At 33.8% G+C, this 15,195-nt stretch overlaps 1 long non-coding RNA gene across 1 annotated transcript; it reads right to left on the reverse strand.

Moving 5' to 3' along the window:
* Window positions 1–435: 435 nt before the first annotated feature.
* Window positions 436–1,468, reverse strand: LOC147533684 (uncharacterized). The gene is made up of 4 exons (XR_015227713.1): window positions 1,051–1,468; window positions 953–978; window positions 717–806; window positions 436–526 (listed from the first exon to the last, which is right to left on the reverse strand). It is a non-coding gene; the product is annotated as an uncharacterized LOC147533684 (long non-coding RNA).
* Between the last annotated feature and the right edge of the window lie 13,727 nt (window positions 1,469–15,195).

Raw genomic sequence — 15,195 nt, forward strand, 5'->3', positions numbered from 1 at the left:
CAAAATTCATCTCTACACCAATCCAACATTATACAGGACCTGTAATTCGCATTTGCTATGCGAATCACAACTCTCTGTTTAATTCTAGATGGTCCAGAAAAGAATTTCGCAACGCATGACTTGTTACTTAAAAATGGATATAAAATTCCTCTATAATGGCTTTAACCATGATGAAATAATTACAACCAACAGAACTTCATGAATATTACAACAAAGAGAAACACAAAATATTGAGGCTGAGATGACTATATGTAACTCAAAAATCTGTAAGTACAAAATTGATAGAGAATGAAAGCTATGTTAAGAGTAAAATGAACATGTCTCACTAAATCATAATTTTAAACTAATCTTTTTCAAAATGTACAGGAAAGTAAAACAAATCTTTTAAGAGAACTACTCAATTGTTGGATTTATAAAATTTTTCTATCTTTTCATTTCCTCTTTACTGTCCTCTTACGATAATTGTTGTAGTAAATCTTGAACTTGCAGTAGTAACCATTTTCCATGGGTTTGCAAACTCAAACACCTAAATCAATAGAAAAGTAAAAATAGAATAGTGAGAACTCGGTGATATCCAGGAAGGAAATGATGAGATAAAAAACTAAGAAAATAATTAACAAAATAATCTGAATATACATATAAAAAAGAACTACAAACCAAAAACAACTTCACGTTGAAGCACAAAGAGAAGAATCAAAAGATGAGAAATTGATTACCAAAGCATGAGAAAGAGAGAATACAGAGAAATAGAGAAAGAGGATTAGTACTCTTTTCTCTATCCTCTTAGACCTCTACCAGGTTAATGTCTGGAGAAGTAAAAGGAAAAAGTAAAAATGTAAGTAGATAAATTGAATTAACACATCTACAAGTGAGGCTACATGAAAAACATAAATCATTAGAAAGTCATGATCAAGTTTCATACCTAGGTTTTCAACAAAAAAAAAATTCATACCTATGTTGGAATCCGTTTATCACCTCCTGTACACGAAGAAAAAAGTTTGAAAAAAAAAGTCATAAATCATTAAAAAAATGTCATGAAGAGAAACATACCAAGATGCTGAACTTGGAAAAGTAAAATCTTGATTTTCTTCTCCCTATAGATAACAAAACTAAAACACCATTATGGATTTCAGTCGAAAGACCATTGAGAAATATACTATCTGGGTGATAAAGTGATCGATTATCTTTGAGAGATTTTGGGGCAGTTTTTTGTAATCTCCAGCCGCCTGTCAAGATATTATAAATGGTTATGGAATGAGCCTAAAATCGTGAAAAGATAAAAATGGTTATGGAATGAGCCTAAAATCGTGGAGATATTAGTTTTGATTTTCTGTCCTCTAATTTCACCAGAATCACCACTAATTTCTCCCATGATTTTCTCTTTTATTGATGGCAAAAACTGCCCAATCAGGTTGAAGCTCCATCTCCCACGATTTTCTCTTTTATTGGTGTCAAAAACTACCCAATGAAGGAGAGAAACCGATTTTACTCATGAATTATCTCTGTTAGATTAGATCCCAACCAAATCTCTAAAATAAAATGGACGGTCAGACTTATCCCCTGGATAACCGACTGACCTGTTTTAATATAATAGATTTCAAGTTGGATTTATATTTTTTTTTAATCTGATTTTTTTTTAATCTGATTTTTAAAATTCAGGAGGGATAAAGCAGCAGCAGCAGCAATTGCAAAAGATTGGAGAGGGGAGACGATAGATTCAGAAGTGCATAACTTCCCACCAATTTCATCTCTCCACAGTGAACTAAGGGGAATGGAGCTAGGTTTCCAAGTAGCTGAGAGATTAGGGCTTAATAGTTTCGAGATGGAGACGGACTCTTTAGTCCTGGTAAACCTAATAACGGATGGACGAGATGCATCCCCGTGGAGATTGATAAACGATCTGGACCGTCTACGTGGCTATCTAACGGGTAGAGATGTGGTAATCAGGCACTGTCCGAGAGAAGCCAACTTAGCCCCACATGAACTGGCGAAATCTCTTATGAATCCATAACTTTGTCTGTATGTTCTGTTTGACCCTTTTTTGGGACTTATAAGCTTGTACTCATTGTATCCTTTGGATATTATCTATGAAATTAGCTTTTCCGTCAAAAAAAAAAAAAAAAAAAAAAAAAAAAAAGAAATCTCAAATGAAAAATGAAGCTTCACTTTTTCAAAATTTTCTCCATCCTTGCTGCATTATAAACTCTTGATTTATGGGATGTTGATTGAGGAAGCAGAGTCAGCTGTTTATGGGGCAATTAGTCTTTGATATCTTGAACTTACAACTAAAGCAACCCTAATTGAGCTAATCAATTTCACATGAATTTAGACTCGAAAATTTGGAAAATATACCATCTACAAAATATCAATGAACCCGAATCATTAAATATAAACAGTTCAAGTAGAGATGGTGGAAACCAACACATACACCATGCACGATTATTGCTAAGCGATTTTTGTTACGTCAACATCCTAGTAGATGGATTGTATAAATATAAAATAATAATAGTTTGAAGCTTTTCCTCACCGGCATATAAAAAAATGGCCCATCATGAATATTTATTTTTATCCCAATATTTATTTAATGAAATCCTTATTAACATCCACTTTTTTCTTCTTAACATATTAGCAATAGCCAATAGCTATCGATCTTTTTTTATTGTTGAAATCAATAGCTATCAATCTATGTCCATGTTTTGTGCATAAAATTGTAATATTGAGAAGACTTGAAAAAGCTAAGTAAACGATAAATTATATGTAATGGCCTTTGATCTTTTATGAAAAATCTAAAAAAAAAAGAAAATCGTTCCGACATGGTTCCTTGAGTAAAGCTCAAATGCCCATGGATCTGATTGGGACACTTACCCCACAAATTTCTTTTGGAGTTTACTTTTAGTTTTTTCTTTTAAGAATAATCTAACCGACAGTTTGTTGGACAAATTTATTAATTGTCTTTTTCGAATGTAAAATTAGACGGTGATTTGGCTCAACAAATTATATATATATAGGTAAATAAGTTCAAAAATATGTAATAGTTTTATGACCGAGTCGAGTATTGAATACTCTCTCCTTAAGACGTTATTCGTCCCGCAATGGTGTTAGGTCGAGTTGTTTATACGAATCATCTCACAGGATAAAACAATTTTACCTTTTTGAAACACAACACTTCGATCTTCAAGAAACTTCGAATGAAATATGTAGAGCTTTCTTCACCACTTAGACTTCTAATGTAAACTCTAAACTCAGAAAACTAATTTATAAAATTATATCTAAAATGAAAACTTGAGATGTATTTGTAGAGAGAAGGGTGATAATATGGAGAGGCATAATTCCTAGAGATGTGTCTCTCCTATTTCAATTTAACCAAGGTAATGGTTCACTATTGCCAACACAATTTTCTCTGTATTGCATGAGCTGCTTAGCATCGTGTTCGCGTGTGACACCAGGTGAATTTAGTTTGAATATTTAAGCTGCAGTTTCTTTATGATTTATCGCGTTTAACATTAAGGTAATAAATTAATGTTTTCTTGACCTGTTCAGTTTAAAGTCATTATTTATAGGAATTACTGAATTACATCTTACTTTGACTGCTAAAATTTACTTCTTTTTTAGTATATATGGATGAATTCTTTCTTTGCTTTAAAGATATTAAAATGTTCTATTAAAGAGAAACGCAAATTTTAATTAGGGTTATTTCCCTAATAGCCCCCTACTTTGTGACCAGCTTCCCGCCTGGCCCCCTACTTTACGAGAAATACCCATATGACCCTCTATTACCGTTAACTTTAACTTTCCGTCATTCTCTCTCTCTTCCATCTTTTTTTTTCTCTCTGCCATGTCACGCTACCTCATCTGTTAGGCCACCTCATCACCTTCTCCGGCAGAGGTCGCCGGCTGGCCAAATTTCCGGCCGGCGACCTTCAAACTAAAAAAAAACTTTTTTTTTATCTCTCTCCTCTCTCTCTCTCTCTAAGAACTCCGGCGAAGGAACCCTTCGCCGGAGTTCGTCTGTTCTCACGAACAGACCAGATTTGTTCGTGAGAACAGACGGATTTGTTCTCACGAACAGACGGAGTTCTTAGAGAGAGAGAGGAGAGAGATAAAAATTTTAATTTTTTTTTTTTTTAGTTTGAAGGTCGCCGGCCGGCGACCTCTGCCGGAGAAGGTGATGAGGTGGCCTAAGAGATGAGGTGGCGTGACATGGCAGAGAGAGAAAAAGAGATGGAGGAGAGACAGTGACGGAAAGTTAAAGTTAACGGTAATAGGGGGCCATATGGGTATTTCTCGTAAAGTAGGGGGTCAGGCGGGAAGCTGGTCACAAAGTAGGGGGCCATTAGGGAAATAACCCTTTTATTTAATTAATCAGGTAGCATCTCCAATGACCATTGCAAAACTAAAAACACTCTAATTGTCTATGTGTCTCTTAGCTTGCAATATGAGACCATCTATCTGAAAATATCTCCAATGCAACATTCTAAAAACATAAAAATTACTTCAGTGGGATATACAAGATGATTTATTTCTATTTAGAAGCATCTCAAACGTTGAATTTCATTTAATGTATCTTAGAATTACGTGTTGTCACGTCATCACAAAACTCAAATAGAATTTTACGTGGAGTGTTTTTTTCTGTGGCATTTTTTTAAGTTGAGTATTGCATGAGAGATGTTCTAGTGTTGGTTTCAACAAGAAAAAATCCTTAGTTTTTTTTTTATTAAACCGGAAAAAGTCCTTACTTTGTATCTTTTACCAGAAAAAATCCATAATTGAGTAATTTTTTAACTACTAAATGCTCCTGACAAATTGACACTGACCAAGTCCACCAACTTTTGGTGCAACGGTTAGACACCCCTCTTAAGCCCATGAGGTTGTGTAATCGAGTCTCGGTGGAAGTAGTTTGCCATCAAAATTTGTCCCATGTAATTTAAGCTATATATTTAAGTAAATAATGTAATAATTTGTCAGGCTTTAGGCCTCTTTCATCTTTTTGGGTTTTAGACCTCTTACATTCATCGTCTGAATTAGACGGTTATCTTGCTTATCACATCTTCATGATGTAGCAATGCCTTGTAACGACTAACGTAATTTATAGTCAAAATCTAAAAAAGGAAAAAGAAAAATTGACACTGGCCAACTTCCTATAGATTTGGTACAAACTAACTCAAATCCCTTCTTTTTTTTATAACAAGCATAACATCTAATTGATATTAAAAGAGTCTGTTACATTGATGCTATGGTGGGAGGAGAAGCAGTTAGGAAAACAGGAGGAGTAAGATAAACCTGAATTCCTACAGTTAATAGTAGCATTATGAGCTTTACTATTTAACTTCCTATTTACATACAAAAAGGAAATGAAAATGAAAGATAGAGAGTGACATTTGATTTCCTTCGTGACATGCTTGGCTGTCTAGTGGAGCGAGCTTCCGTTGCCATTTAAAAAGTTGTTTAGATTGAGAGAGTCTCCTTCCAAAATAAGGTGCTTTATTCCATCATTTTTTCCCACAAAATGCCCACCAAAACTGCTGCACTTTCACTTTCATCTACTGATCTCTTGGAGGAGATTGTTGCTTCTCCTGCGACTTGAAAACCTGTGGAATCACTTACATTGAGTATTGTGAAATCTGAATCGGGTATTAGTCAAGTTCAATTTTAGATGTACAACACTTGTTTGCTCCACAATGAAGGAGGAAAGAGGGACCAAACAATAAAAGTGATGGACATGTCCTGATCTAAACAAGAGCATTCCCTAAATTATTGGGGGGTGGTGAGGGGTCACGAGCCATACAAATATCCTTATCTACATTTTTTTTTCTTTTGTTGAAAGACATCCTTATCTACTTGGATGTTCTAATTGGTGTGGGACTAGAAAATGGTACATTGTTGTTAATTGGAAATTTGAATGGATAAAGTTTGAGCACAAGATATTTCACATACCATAAATGGACTTTCTATTATTGAGATATCCATCTTCTAACGTGAAGATAGTACAACTATTTTAAGTGAAAGTTACAATTTTTTAATAATTTTATTAAATTGATGGGGGAAAGATTACAAGAAAAAAAAAACACAGGGGGTTTATAGCTGAGGGAGCAATAAGGCCAACCTGAAAAAGCTAAAACCGAAAGAAAAAGAAAACCACAAAGAGGTTACAACGAGATGATAAAAGACTCCCTACGTGAAAGTTACAATTTTCAATTTGAATACAAGTTATGTGATTATTTATATTATAACTCTACGTTTTACGCAGAATTGTCAAATGAAATTAGGGTGGAATTCCCTTTTCCTTTGTTAAAAAATATTTTATTAAGTTTTCTACTCTTCAGTTCTTTAGAGTATTCTTGTATATTATTTGATGCGTAAAAAAAACTAAAATAACCTTGAACCGAAACAAGTTAATTTCTTATTCTCTCCATTTCTATATCTAAAATCGAAAACGAAATGAAAAACTACTTAAGTTTCGTTTTTCTTCGATTAATTCTCAAGAGATTTTCATTTTCTATTATTGGTGAGTTTATTGACTCGCAAATCTCCACAGATATTTTTCAGAATTTCTGTTAAGTTATTGTTCTTCTTCAGTTTGAAAATGTTTAAAATCCTAAAAATAAACATGTTCCACGGTTTCAAGAAATTGTGTTCTCTAGTTTATATGTTGAATGTTGAAAGTAATTTCAAGCAGAATGAGAAATTTTTTTTTTTTGTTGAGGGACGGAATGAGAAACTTGTTGATTGTTAATTCTCGATATACATTTCAAAATCATATTTCATTTGTTGTTTTTCTCTCTAAAATCTAAATCATAGTTCATTTGTCGTCTTCATTGCACGTCGTCTTCATCACATCTTGTATCTTTCCCTATGGTTAGGAGAAATAGTTGAAATAGGGTTAGACAAAACTCTTAATGAAGACAGGAGTATTCATGTAATTGAACATCAGTCTCAATTCATATTTTAGGGTCGAAGTCTATTTTATAAAATTTTGTAGCGCCTAAAAATAAAAAAAACATTTCTTTTCTTTTTAGCTAAAAAAATCATTCCAGTTTTTATTATCTTCCAATTTTATTTCCTTAGTTGAATGTGTCATCTAATATCTAAGATATGAGCAAGAATTTTCACTTGAAGTATTACTAGTACCAACAACAAATAAGATATTTCATAAAAAAAAAAACAACAAATAAGATTTTTTTCAAGAATGAAAAAATACACTTTTGAAGGTAATAAAAAAGAACAAATCAGTAATGACTAACAAATAGGTCATTGCTACAACAACTATGACCCAAAGCAATTTGATTAATCAAATCCGCAACCTTCAACTAAGGTGCTGTTTGTTTTTTTATTTTTTCAGATCTGAAATCTGAATTGGGACTAATTCAGATTTTAGATGTTTGGTTTTTTTAATTAATAAAATCTGAAATGTGAGCTGAATTGTGTCAATGTCTGAATAGGCTGAAAATTCACCCACATTTTTCAGACTTCAAAATGTATCTGAAACAAGGGCTCAAAATCTGAAATGTGTTAAGTGACATTTATGCCCCCATCAATTAAAAATATCCTCATGTCAAATCTTTTGGACTTCACCACCACCACCACCACCAAACCACCACCACCACCACCGGACCAGCAGACCACCACCACCACCGGACCAGCAGACCACCACCACCACCACCACCACCGGACCAGCAGACCACCACCACCAGCCCACCAGATCACCACCGAAGTGGACCACCGAATCAGCAAACCGCCACCATCAAACCATTAGACAACCACCACCGAACCACCAAAAACTTGAGGGTGAACCAACATCTAAGCCCAATCTCTTGTTACATCCATCCACCATCAGATCGAAAGACAAAAAAAGAGACAGATAGATAGAACCCTCGCCGGATCTGGCGAGGGTTTGCTTTCTCGATCTTCAAAGAGAAAGATAGAGAGAGAAAGACAGAGAGATTGAGAGGAAAACTTTTGTCCGAGTTTTTCAGAGTGAAAGAAAGACGAAACCCTCGCCGGATCTGGCGAGGGATTACTTTGCCGAACTTTACAGAGAACCTTGCCGCCGGATTTAGGCCGCACCTTGCCGCCGGATAGAGGCTGAACCTTAGTGCCGGATCTTTAGAGGGGTCTGAACCTTGTACTGGATCTTTGATAGGGAGAGAGAGAGAGAGGTTGTATGGAGATGGAGATGGAGAGAAAAGATTTTAGGGTTTTCTTTGGTTTCTAGTATGGGGAGGAAGGAGAAATGAAAGTTTTAGGGTTTTCTTTTTAAAGTTTAGTTTGTCAAAAATTTTAAAAAGGGTATAATTGTCAAATTTTTAATCTAGACATTATGATTCAGATTTAAAAAACAAACATCTAACTAGGAGAATAATCTTATCATTTCAGATTCAGCCAATTTAGTTCAGCCAATTCAGATTCAACCATTTCAGATTCAAACATAAATAAAAAAAACAAACACCACCTAAGTCTAAGGTGGATTGGTATTTTCAAGGGAAACTATTAATTATATTCCAATCGCTAATTTGTTACTAACTAATTAATACACAAACTTTTTTCTTTTTTCTTTTTTCTCTACTTTGCCTCTATCAGTGTATTTCATTCTCAAAATTGTACTGTATATACTGTTGACTACCAATATCTACTATCTGTAAGTCGGACAACGTTAATGACTTTTAGTTGGCATTTAAATACTGAATCAAGTTGATACATTATCCTCTAATCAGGAACGGTCTGGGCACAAAGTAACTAAAGCAGACGTTTTAGACCCTAATGTAATCAAGGGTTTATATATCGAATTGTGTATGTTATTTTCGAAATAATAATTTTTTTTAAACATACTTATCACTCTAATTAAGTTAGAGTTTAGTGGTCAAGAACTTAGATTTCGTTCAAGAGGTCGGAGGATTGTATCCACCTCTAAGGACCGTTAATTTTTTTTACTTTTTCCAACAAACACTCTACATTTTTTTTTTTTGTTGAACTTACAAACACTCTAGGTATCCCCAAATTTTAATTGGGTTAGGGACCTCTCACATCTTTTAGCCGGCCCTGCCTCTAATACTGAATAGTTGGATATCAATCACTTCACCCAATTGGAATCTTTTAAGGAAAAACAAAATAAAAACAAAAAAGAATAACAAGAAAACACAAGCACGGATTTGATAATTTGATAAGTGATGATGAGTCAGCAAAGAAGATATGACAAAGAAAGAAGAAGAAGAAGATAAGAAGGTCAAATAAGATCCAAATCTTTCAATTTAATTTTAACTCCCTCTTTTTATTAACCATGGTTAACTTTTACTACTACTACTACTAGTTTTAACCATATAAAATCTTTCTATATAAAAATCATCATCCCTCTTTTATTCCAAACCACTCTGTTTTTATCATGTTTTCTCACTCTTTTTCTTCTTCTTCCTTCCTCTGTTCTTCCCCTGAATTACTCTCTTTTAACGAGAAATTCGTTTCATTCAATACCACATCTCCTCCGTCAGTCAGATTCCGGCAATCTAAATTCTCCTCCACCACCACAGCCGCCGCCACCGCCGCGGCAACTGCTCCTAAGACTAACAACATGACTTCTTCTTCATCATTATATGAAGTTCTTGGAATTTCTATGGGAGCAAGTGGGGATGAAATCAAATCAGCATATAGAAGATTGGCTAGAACTTATCATCCAGATGTTCGGAAAGAAATCAAATCAGCTGATGTTTTTATTAAGATTAATTCAGCATATTCAACTCTATCAGATCCCAAAAAAAGATCTGATTATGATCGAACTTTATTTAGGCAATTCAAATCTCCTTCTTTATCTAGCTCCGTTTCTAGTTATAAGAATTCATCCATGTCTGGATTTTCCGGTTATACTAGTCGGAATTGGGAAACCGATCAGTGTTGGTAATGGGAAATTACTACTCTTAATTTAAGCTCAAAGGAAAAAACCAGAGGAAAAGTTAGTGCAATTTGAGAGCTTAGTTCATACATTGGAAGAGCCTGTTAATTGATTTAGATTAAGGAACTTAATTAGTTTGGGTAGGAGGTTAAAACTACTAGATGAATAGGTGGTAAGCTAATTGAGTCTTGATAATGAGTTCTATCTCATATGTCCATTGCCTAAGGCTTATTTTACTCTCCAAATTTTAGGGCTCCTACAATATGGGACAAGGCCAATACAAAGTTTTAGTGCTCAGCCAATGTGGGATAATGCTAATACAAAGTTCTATCTTGAATGTAAATATTTAGACGTTTATGATATGTCATGTATATTATCTGTTTTAAATGAATAAAGAGCTAGTATAAGCTACTACAATTAACGTTATTTCTTCCCTTATTTTTTTTCTTTTGCTTATTTTCGTTATTTAAATTTTCTTTTATGTGGATAAAGTATAGTTTCATTTTCGAATCATGTTTTCAAACGGTTTATGGAGAGATGTTTCACTTAAATGTTTTAAGGAACATTTATGGAACTACAATAATGCATTACAAAATTGTCTTGTTGCTCTTTGCAGTCCCCCCGCTACAAAAAGTAGTCGTGGGGTGACACAAGATGCTTTGAAACATAGGGGAAAATGTTACGAATAACTTTATCAAGACGCAAGATAACTAGCAACTTGTCTCAAAATTACATGATTACTCGATTTTTGTTAAGACGGCCATTCAAATAATAACAATGAAGAGAATGTTAATGCTAAAACTCAATCCTAGGCCGACCAAGAATGTTCAAACAGAGGGATTAACATGTCTTAATTAGCATTAGTTACTAAATTTTTTTTTCTAAATTGTCAACTTGCATTAGTTACTAATGTTACTTCTTCTGTATGTCGTGAGAAAGCACGTGGGATGTTACCATAGAAAAAAGCTAGAGAATTGGAAATAAAGGAGAGAAATAATGATTTTGATTGGGAGAAGTTGAAAATATTTAACACCTCATATATTTGTATGGTTAATAAACAATGAATGCTTCCAACAAAAAGAAAAATGAATGCCATTTATAGATTTTTATTGGTCCTTCCATCCAACATTTTCCTCTGGTGGGGTACATATTTGTGTGTTAAAGAAAGTTGGCTACTGGTCTACTAGAGAACAAACAATATAATTTGTACAAAATATCACCAATTGTGAATCTTCAAATTCAAAGACTCTTCCTTAGGATGAATAATCTGAGTTCCTCGATAGAACATCGGTCCTTGTCTCAAATTTTGTACTGGTTGTGATTATTCTTCGTGTGAGGTCCATATTTATTTGCACGGATTCAAAATTTATATTACCTACAACTTTATTTTCGTGTGAAGTCCATATTAGTGTAGTGGTTAATTAACCACACCAATTAATAACTAATCCAATGAATCTAATTAAATTGATTTTTTGAGGGTGGCAAAGATTTTGACCACCTCATCACCTTCTCCTTCTCCATCTAGGTAAGAGATAGGAGATGGAAGAGACATGATCAACTCACTCTATGTTTCATGTACTTAGTGCAGGATTCCTGTTGAGTATCAACTATCAAAGAAGACAATAGCAATACATTACCATGAAAATAGTAATATGAAATTATTTGTGTTTGAAATAAAATTGAATAATTAAGATGAGATAAAGACAAGAAACTTTACAAAGTTGAAATAAATTAATAATAGAGATGTTAGGGGAGGAAAACTTAATAAGGGCCTAAGAGATGGAGATGGAGATATGAAAGTGTTAAGCTTCTAGAAAGATATGGAGGTAGTGGGGTTAATAAGGAAAGGGATATTTATGTAGATGAAAAAGATGTTGTTTCTTAGTTTATTAGTGAGTGGGTCTTGCCAAAACTAAACCTATGTGTGGTGCTTGTCTACATCTACTATACCATTTTGGGTCTTTTTTGTGGAAGGATCATTTTTCTTCTTCTCATTTTTCTTCTCATGTAAGGGTAAAGAAGGCCTCTCTTAGTTGTGGGTAAAGTTGGAATAAGGATCCACTTACCTTCCTAAGTGCCCTTCCAACTTGGACCACTTGACTCACTTATTACCCTTTTAAGATAAAACAAACACAAACTTGGAAGTAAAGTAGCAATATTTATTAGAGATTTATTATTAGATAGTTCACTAGTTACAAAATCTAATATAATTAAATCCCCTTTCAACACAAAAAAAAAAAAAAAAAGTATACTTAAATCACAAACTGTATACTTAATCCCAATCGTGCTTATACTAATTTAGCTAAACCAATGAGGTTATAGTTAAAACAGAGCCCTTCTCTCTCATCAGTATGTTGAATTTTACGTGTAAAACTAAACTAAATTCGTCATTAGTTTTATATATATTTAAACGAGTTATGCTCTTTTGGCTAAAGGAATCATATTGGAATGAAATAAAAAAACCCTCTCAATTGAATTTTGCGTGTAAGTCTAAATTAAATTTGTATTAAACGAGGTAAGGTGAGTTGTGTGCCGTTTGTAGTCTTTAGAGGTCCGATATTAATGGACCTTTCTCAGTGTTTTAAGTAATGATGTCTACACGTTCTTATCCCCGAAAACAAAAATAGAAAAAAAAAATCTTAAAAGAAGAATAAAAAAAAGTTGTGTTCCAAAGAAATAGATGAAAGTTGTCTTCTCACTGTCGGTTCTCCTTCATGATATCTTAAAGCCAAACACAAAATATCAAGATACTCAAAATCTATTTGGCCCTATGGGGAAGAAATTTGGTGATTTGGTCTGCTTTGACTCTTTCCATTTTGCCAACTTGGAAGTTGTAATTACCTAGTCATAATAGATATCTCTTCACAATTTTATCTTTAACATCCTACTTGCAAATTGTAGGGTTATCAAGATCATATTTATTAATGTCTCTTTGCTCTTTATTTTCCTCATCAAATCATAATGTCATACTTACGTTTTTAACTTTTGGAATTCTGATGTTATTTTTTTTATGTGTGTTTTTTTTTAAACTTGGTGAAACATTTGGCATAGCGACTTATGTTATTTATTTTCCTAATCCTGTGTATTTCGTGTTACGTAAAAAGTTTATCTTATATTATTAGAAAATTGGGTGTTTATTTAGATGGACTTTTGTAAAATTCATTTTAGTTGGATAATAACGGACAAGTTTCTACAAGAATATAGTTGCAATCTTAGTCCAAAAGAATTAGGCGGATCTTTCTTCGCTTGTTTAGGTATTTTGGCACACACCCAGTCAGGGGACCTATATACATCGTATAACTTTGAAACTTGGGTTATATCATTCAGAAATGCTATGTTCCCAAAAGTTTTTGTCAAATTTTATGCCGAAGTAATGTGACAAGTTCACTTTGAAAGTTTTATTGAACATGGGCTGTTAAAAGATGAACGACCCATAAGAATAACAGCCTAGGTTCGGTTAACTTTCAAAAAGAACCTGTCACATCATTGAGACAAAAAAATGTCAAAGTTCTTGTGAACCTAGAATTTCCTTGATTTGGAAATCGACCAATAAGAAGTTTTACGAGCGCCACCGATTATTGGTAAATACTGCATCTATCCAACCAATATTTATTGTGGGTTCATAGGAAAGAGGATATTTGTAGCAGTGTCTTTAAACCTTCCCTCTGTTTTTTTCTTCTACAGACATTACAGGCTTGCATGAGCACACTAGTGGAGCAAAAGCTTCCCATCGACTTGGGAGGGAGCCCAGTTTCATGCAGTGAAGCGGCCAACTCATTTGAGAGCCCATATGGACCTGTCTATAATGCCTTTGAGCTGAAGTCGAAAGTGTAAATAGATTTTCTCAAAGAGTATATTGACATGAGGCCCAGTTTATGAGGGGGTCCGCTGAACAAAAGAGTGTAGTTTTTTCTTTTTTTAAAAACAAAAGAGTATAGTTGTTTTTTCATTTCCACTGTTTTAAATTGCCAACTTATAGGAAAAGGTTAGTGATTGATATATTGGCAGCTTTATTCTTCCCCTTCCTTCTTTTCTTCTGTTTTAAAATTTTGGAAATTTACAATAAATACAACATATATCAATTCCACAAGATTTTGATAAGCTATAATCATCCGAATATGATGATAAGAACGACAACTATGACTGTAATGAAAACATAAAAATCCCCGGGTATGTAATGTCTTTGTTGAAACAAGTATCAGTAGATATAGTAATTGTATTGTCTATCTTCTTATGTCAGTAGAGAAATTACAGATAAGATTTTGTTTTTTGTCATTTTATTTTATGGTTGTTGACATGAGTCATGAATGTTCTCCCATCAATTATTTTTTTTACAAAGAACTCTAAGATTCATCACATAATATAGATACATAACATCATGGCGATAAACTGTGGAAAAAAATTTGTTCGTCTCTGTAAAGTCTCCTCCGCCTGCACCCAAATTTGTTCTTTGGCCACAATTTTCTTGTTTCCTCAAAACGGTGGCTGTAAAAAAACGTAGATTCAGCAGTAGAAACTAGAATATAGCATCGGTCATTTGCCAGCATACTAAATACAGTAAGCAACATTTGTGTTATGTTCTCTTGGGATTTTCACCAGCCAAGAAACCACACTAGAGTTATGAATAGCATACAAAATCACATCCAATGTTAGAATATTCTTTTAACAACATCTGTGTAAAACTAAACAAAAATGCAAAGAAAAGCCCAATGGAGTTTGTTTTGGGCCGTGATGACATCACAAGTGAGGTCCATTACTTGATTGATACATCAATTATTCATGGAGTTTTAACATATGTGAGGTGTTGGATTGAAGCGATTTCCATGAAAAATGTTTCTGTTTTCGAATGGTACCGATCTGTGATAACCCCTTTATACGAGCAAACGAGTATATACTCAGATTCTTTCTATAGGTACAAAAGGGCAAGATTTGCTGATACAAGATTCAAAGATGTGTTCAATTATCTTCATGAAACCTGCCCACAACAAGCCAATTTTGTCACAAATTATTGATACCCAGTACAGATCTCTGATCTGTTGCTAAGAAATGTGACCATGCACTTGAGCCCATATTGATGGACCATCATACACATATACATCTATGGAGGGCCCATTTAGGTAATATGTCCAAAAGACTAGCTAGTATTCCTTTGTTTTCGAGTTGTCCTTGTCGTATTTTGTCCTACCTCCTATGTATACATATATTTATCATTTATGGTGTTCTGTAAGGAGAGCGGAGTATTGTTGTTGGGGACCCGTAGTGTAAAATCAATTTTTTACACTTCGGTTCTCTATACCCAAGTGGTATTAAGAACT

This window comes from Eschscholzia californica, unplaced genomic scaffold (assembly GCF_041429995.1).
Source record: "Eschscholzia californica isolate CP2 unplaced genomic scaffold, dmEscCali1.0.p SCAF_6, whole genome shotgun sequence".
Taxonomy (NCBI): Eukaryota; Viridiplantae; Streptophyta; class Magnoliopsida; order Ranunculales; family Papaveraceae; genus Eschscholzia; species Eschscholzia californica.